Source organism: Arachis duranensis, chromosome 7 (assembly GCF_000817695.3).
Source record: "Arachis duranensis cultivar V14167 chromosome 7, aradu.V14167.gnm2.J7QH, whole genome shotgun sequence".
Taxonomy (NCBI): domain Eukaryota; kingdom Viridiplantae; phylum Streptophyta; class Magnoliopsida; order Fabales; family Fabaceae; genus Arachis; species Arachis duranensis.
Window position 1 is genome coordinate 68,895,416 of NC_029778.3, and position 7,725 is coordinate 68,903,140.

Consider the following 7,725-nt stretch of genomic DNA (forward strand, 5'->3'; position numbering starts at 1 on the left):
GAACGTTTTCACTGAGAGGATGGGAAGTAGCCACTGACAACGGTGACACCCTACATAGAGCTTGCCATGGAAGGAGCCTTGCGTGTGTTGAAGGATTTCAAGGAAGAGTTGAAGTTCAAAGGACAAAGCATCTCCAAAACTCCAACATATTCCCCATTACTGCACAACAAGTAACGCTATTGTTCTCTATTATTTTAACTTACAATTTAAATACTTTGACTTCTTACAACTAAATCCAAATAACTTTATTGGCCTCCTGACTAAGATTAATAAAATAAACATTGATTGCTTCAAACCAATAATCTCCGTGGGATCGACCCTTACTCACGTAAGGTACTACTTGGACGACCCAGTGCACTTGCTGGTTAGTTGTGCGAATCACAAATTCGTGCACCAGCTATCATGATCCATAGTATCATGATTGCAGAGGAAGTGGAAGTTCATGAGATCATACCTCTAGAACTATACAAGGTTACTGACAAACCTTCCACTTTGGCAAGGTTAGCCTTCCCTCATCTCATTTCTCACCTATGCAGTTTAGCTGGAATATTCATAGAGGAAGACATCCTCATTGAAGAGGACAAGCCCATCACTAAAAAGAGGATAGAGCAAAAAAGAGAGCCCACTCATGGACCTCAACAAGAGCATAAGGAAGTCCCTCATCAAGAAATCCTTGAGATGCCTCAAGGGATGCATCTTCCTCCACATAACTATTGGGAGCAACTCAACACCTCATTGGGAGATTTGAGTTCCAATATGGAGCAACTAAGGATGGAGCACCAAGAGCACTCCATTATTCTCCATGAAATTAGAGATGATCAAATAGCCATGAAGGAAGAGCAACAAAGGCAAGGAAGAGACATAGAGGAGCTCAAGCATTCCATTGGACCTTCAAGAGGAAGAACTAGCTGCCATCACTAAGGTGGACCCGTTCTTTGATTTTCTTGTTCTTATTTTTCTATTTTTCGATTTTTATGCTTTATGTGTTATCTATATTTGTGTCTTCATTACATGATCATTAGTGTCTAGTGTCTATGTCTTAAAGCTATGGATAATTCCATGAATCCTTCACCTTTCTTAAATGAAAAATGTGCCTAATTACAAAAGAACAATAAGTACTTGGATTTCAAATTTTATCTTGAAATATGTTTAATTATTTTGATGTGGTGGCAATACTTTTTGTTTTCTGAATGAATGCTTGAACAATGCATATTTTTTATAGTGAAGTTTATGAATGTTAAAATTGTTGGCTCTTGAAAGAATGATGAAGAAAGAGAAATGTTATTGATGATTTGAAAAATCATGAAATTGATTCTTGAAGCAAGAAAAAGCAGTGAATAACAAAGCTTGCGAAAAAAATTGGTGAAAAAAAAAGAAAGAAAAAGAAAAAGCAAGCAGAAAAAGCCAATAGCCCTTTAAACCAAAAGGCAAGGGTAAAAGGGATCCAAGGCTTTGAGCATCAGTGGATAGGAGGGCCCAAAGGAATAAAATCCTAGCCTAAGCGGCTAAATCAAGCTGTCCCTAACCATGTGCTTGTGTCATGAAGGTCCAAGTGAAAAGCTTGAGACTGAGTGGTTAAAGTCGTGATCCAAAGCAAAAGGGTGTGCTTAAGAACTCTAGACACCTCTAACTGGAGACTTTAGCAAAGCTGAGTCACAATCTAAAAAAGTTCACCCAGTTATATGTCTGTGGCATTTATGTATCCGGTGGTAATACTGGAAAATAAAGTGCTTAGGGTCACGGCCAAGACTCATAAAGTAGGTGTGTTCAAGAATCAACGTACTAAACTAGGAGAATCAATAACACTATCTAAAATTCTAAGTTCCTATAGATGCCAATCATTCTGAATTTCAAAGGATAAAGTGAGATGCCAAAACTGTTCAGAAGCAAAAAGCTACTAGCCCCGCTCATCTAATTGGTACAAAGTTTCATTGATATTGTGAGATTCATTGTATATTCTCTTCTTTTTATTTTGTTTTCAGTTGCTTAGGGACAAGCAACAATTTAAGTTTGGTGTTGTGATGAGCGGATAATTTATATGCTTTTGGCATTATTTTTAGGTAGTTTTTAGTATGATTTAGTTAGTTTTTAGTATATAACTATTAGTTTTTATGCAAAAATCACATTTCTGGACTTTACTATGAGTTTATGTGTTTTTCTATGATTTTAGGTATCTTCTGGCTGAAATTGAGGGACCTGAGCAAAAATGTGATTCAGAGGCTGAAAAAAGACTGAAGATGCTGTTGAATTTTGACCTCCCTGCACTTGAAGTGGATTTTCTGGAGCTACCGAAGCCCAATTGGCGCGCTCTCAATTGAGTTGGAAAATAGACATATTGGGTTTTCCAGCAATGTATAATAGTTCATACTTTGCTCGAGATTTGATGGCCCAAACTGGCGTTCCAAGTCAGCATAAAAATTCTGGCGTAAAACGCCCAAACTGGCACCAGAATTGGAGTTAAACGCCCAAACTGGCACCAGAGCTGGCATTTAACTCCAAGAGAAGCCTATGCACATGAAAGCTTCAATGCTCAGCTCAAGCACACACCAAGTGGGCCCCGGAAGTGGATTTCTGCATCATTTACTTATTTCTATAAACCCTAGGTTACTAGTTGGCTATAAATATGACCTTTTACTATTGTATTTTCATCTTTTTTATCATCTGTGATATTTTGATCATCTTTGATCTTGGAATCAGGTCTTTGAACCCTTTTTTTATTGTTTCATGTTATTTGGGAGGCATGGCCGTTCTTATGTATTTTCAATGGTGGAATTTCTACACATCATAGATTAAGGTGTGGAGCTCTACTGTTCCTTATGAATTAATGCAATTACTACTATTTTCTATTCAATTCAAGCTTATTCTTATACTAAGATATCCATTTGCACTTCAACATGATGAATGTGATGATCAAGTGACACTCATCACCATTCTCACTTATGAACGCATGCTTGACAACCACTTTCGTTCTACCTTAAAACAAGCTTGAATGCATATCTCTTGGCCTCCTGGTCCACGACGCATGGTTGCCTCTCCTGACAACAGAGCCTTCCATTCCATGAGATCAGAGTTTTCTTGGTATAAGCTAGAATCAATTGGCAGCATTCTTGAGATCCGAAAAGTCTAAACCTTGTCTGTGGTATTCTGAGTAGGATCTGGGATGAGATGACTGTGATGAGTTTCAAACTCGCGAGTGTTGGGCGCAGTGACAGTGCACAAAAGGATCAATGGATCTTATTCCGACACGATCGAGAACTGACAGATGATTAGCCATACGTAACCTGTAGTCGGACCATCTTCAATGAGAGGACGGATGGTAGCCATTGACAACGATGATCCCCAACATACAGCTTGCCATGGAAGGGAGTACACATGACTGGATGAAGGCAGTAGGAAAGCAGAGATTCAGAAGGAACAAAGCATCTCCATACGCTTATATGAAATTCCCACCAATGAATTACATAAGTATTTCTATCTTATTTTATGTCTTATTTATCTTTTAATTATCAAAACCCCATAACAATTTGAATCTGCCTGATTGAGATTTACAAGATGACCATAGCTTGCTTCAAGCCGACAATCTCCATTGGATCGACCCTTACTCATGTAAGGTATTACTTAGACGACCCAGTGCACTTGCTGGTCAGCTGCACGAAGTTGTGTATCACGATTTTGTGTACCATAGTTGTTCCCATTTAAAGATAATCGAAATCAGCACAATATTTTCATAACAATAATACACAAGATTGACAATTGATAAATTTAAGTTCATCTATTCCTAGAGACATATAACCTTTGGAATTATAAACATAACAATATCAATAATATTAAGTTATTCTTCTTCCTATTTAATTTACAACAGAATAGAACATGCACAACACTTTATTTAACTGAACTATACATGTGACATTGCAGTAGCAACAATTGATGCAACTCATGGTAAAACAAATATATTAATTCTCAGATCAAAATGTCCAAAGAGACCACCATAATGATGCAAAACCTTGCTATATGCATATTCTACCAATGGTTACTAAAAACAGACCTTGATTGAGTGGAAGATCCCATCAGCATCGACAAGAAGCACACCAACATCAGAAGCCTGGTCTTGTATGCAAAAAGGGTGGCTAAAGGCAGGAGAGAACATAAGGAAACCAATATCACATTGCCAATGAGACATGCATCCAATATTTAAATAACAGAAGAAACTTTGGGCATATTTGGATAACATTTGAAGGTTCAGAAGAAATAAAGCCCTAATTAACAAGTACAGAGAAGAAAAAATTTCCAGCAATACACCATTATCCCAAGAGAAATGTAATAGAAACTCATGTAACATAGCTCACCAAGCATAGTTAGGTTGAGTCCAAATAGTTACCTTTATAAGGACCAAACTTCCTACTGAGTAATACAGGTCAACCAAAGTCTTTGCATACTTGATAGTAGCTTTAAGTCTTAAAGCAATATCCTTTATAAAATAAACAAATTGTACGATCAAATTTTCAGACATGCTAAAAAACATGTGAAATGAAATTTCATTGCAAAAGTAATGATAACCGAAACCAAATCAAGACAATAATAATACCCTGAAAACATCCCCATTAAATTTTTTACAATAGCAAAGCAATAACTTTTTTAAGATTAAGAAGAAATAGTTTTTTTATTATGTTTGGACTTTTGTTAAATAAAATAAAAATAGTAAAATTAGCTGCAATGTTGCAGAGCAGTCACAGTTAGCCTGTATTGGTACAAGCTGATAATATTCTCGTCTCCATTAGAATCAGTTTCGAAACACCCTTAGCTTTATTATCTTACAACAAAGCATATTAACAAAAATGTAATCAAAACAGGTTGCAATTTGGCTTAGGTACAGGAATTACATTTAAAGCACGGACGCACACAGAGCAACATTCATTTTTCCTTTTTGGTTCAGTCACTAACTCACTATGCATTCAGTAATAAGAATGAAAAAGATGAAGATGAATAAACGAATGGATGCATTTAGCAGAAGCTACACTTACTAATAATTTCTCCTCTTTTCTGATTAAATGACACCGAGAGAAAATGAAAGCCTATTGCTTGCCGTTGATCCTGCAGGAAAATGCGATTCAGGTGGATTGTTCTGAATCTAAAATCCCCAATTCTTAGTGGCATATCCAGTAGCTAAAACCCACAAATAAAAACCCTAAATAAGAACCCCAAACCTCTCAAATTCCACAAAACCAACTGAAAATCAATACATACCACCGTTCTGAAGCTAAAACCCCCCCAATTCCTAGTGGCCCAAATAAAAACCCCTAAATCAAAACCCTAAACCTCTCAAATTTCACAGAACCAACTGAAAATTGATACATACCACTAGCCATTGTTGTTCATCATCATCAGCACAGCCACACGCACCTTCTTCTACACTAAAAAGAGAGCGAGTGAGAGAATGACGGCAAAGAGAGGATAGAGAGCGAGTAAGGAACATACTACATACTGCATAAAAGTAGAACACTTTGCCATATTGATAATTAAACATTAGCTAGCAACCTTACAAAATAATAAGGAATTAAGAAAACTTACAGAATCCAAAAATTAAACATGACAAACTTAACAACAATAGCATCAACACATAATGAAGAATAATGTTTTGAAAGTTATAAAACAATGAAGAAGTTTACCAGTGTGATGTTCAATAGAACTGAAAAATCACCCAGAAGATGCTCCTCCATTTACAGCAACTTAACTTAGAAAATGAGCAGCAGTTACTCCCTTTACAATAACACTGGTGCTACAACACATGCATTTTCACAAACACAGAGAGCAGCAATAAAACTGTGAAGAAGTACCATTCCAATTTCCAAATCTCTAGTATTCAGCTTCGACAATTAATAAAAAAAAGTCACATACAACAACAACCACCACCACCATAAAATTCTAATTTCAATATGAAACTCTAAAGATACATCGAAATTAACATTGAAAGAACAAGGCTGAAGGAAACTCACCTGGGATCGACTGTGAAGAAAGCTGACCAACTAAAAATTAATGGTCGAAACAAGAAGACGAAGACCACCACCACCTGAGGGACCAGATGCTGGTTCCGTCTTCTTCTGCCACCGGCAAAATGAGCGCAGGGAAGGCGGTGACTGAGTGCGACATGGTGACGACGCAAACTGCAATGACGAGCTTGAGTCTGAGACAGTAAGTGCGAGACCGAGAGAGAAGTGAGCTAGAGAACAGAAAAGAGAGTAACGAGAGAGAATAGAGAAGAGAGATGAAGGGGGTTCATTAGATTAAGGATTGGGGGATACAGCACCGTTTCTGATTTGGTGAAAATGTGAAAAACATTTCACTAAGTGTTTGTATTTAGCCCTAGATACATTAGGAGATGTTTTTGAAACGCATCCAAAATATAATAAATAGGTTACTCTTTAAAAACGCACCCTTTGGTGAGAAAAATGTACCCATAGATATTCAAATACGGCTACGCTTTATTAGTGATATTTAAAATATCTAAGGAGACACTTTTGAAGTGATGCCTCAATAGTGTGTCATATTCTCTTATAAAAGGGCACCATGCGAAAAAATAGGCTACGCTTTTCAAATGTAGCTTAAAAAAAGTGTGGCTCAATGGGTGTTTTTCTTGTAGTGAACAGAGAAGTCATCCATGAATACTTCCAAGAATTTTTCCACCATATCTGAGAAGATAGAGAGCATGCACCTTTGAAAGGTTGCTGGTGCATTACAAAGGCCAAATGACATTCTCTTATAGGCAAACACTCCCTATGGGCATGTAAAAGCTGTCTTTTCTTGATCTTGAGGATCTACTACAATTTGATTGTAGCCCGAGTAGCCATTCAAAAAGAAGTAGAATGTATGGCCAGCCAGTCTTTCCAGAATCTGGTCTATGAAAGGTAAGGGAAAATGATCCTTTCTTGTGGCGTTGTTGAGTCTCCTATAGTCGATGCACATATGCCACCCTGTGACAGTTCTTGTGGGGATCAACTCATTTTTTCATTGTGGATTACTGCCATCCCGCCTTTCTTGGGTACCACTTGTACAGGGCTTACCTAGAGACTATCAGAAATGGGATATATGATCCCATCCTCCCAAAAATTTGTAACCTCTTTTTGGACCACCTCCTTCATAGCCAGATTCAGTCGCCTCTGTGGCTGCACCACGGGTTTAGCGTCATCTTCAAGTCTAATTTTGTGCATACATCAAGTTGGACTGATTCCTTTTAAGTTACTTATAGTCCATCCGAGAGCTATCTTGTGAGCTTTGAGTACTTGAATTAGCACCTCTTCTTCCTGCTAGTTTAGGGCAGAACTTATGATAACTGGATATAGGTCACCATCTCCTAAGAACACATATTTCAAGGATGGTGGCAAAGGATTAAGCTCAAGTTTAGGAGGTCCATCTTCCACTTTAGGGTTGGTCAGCGTCTCCTCCTACTCTTCTGGTACATGCAATTCAGGCATGGCATCTTCAAGAATGTTATCCAGCTCTTCCTCAAGTCTTAAAATCTCATGTACCTCTTCAACCAGGGGTTATATGACATCAATCTTTATGCATTCCTTTGGAAGGTCAGGGTGTTGGATGGCTTTGACAGCATTGAATGTGAACCCATCCTTATTGACTCTCAGTCTTACTTATCCTTTCTGAACGTCAATGATGGTTCTCCCTGTAGCCAAAAAAGGTCTTCCTAGAATAATAGAAGCATTCATGTTTTCTTCC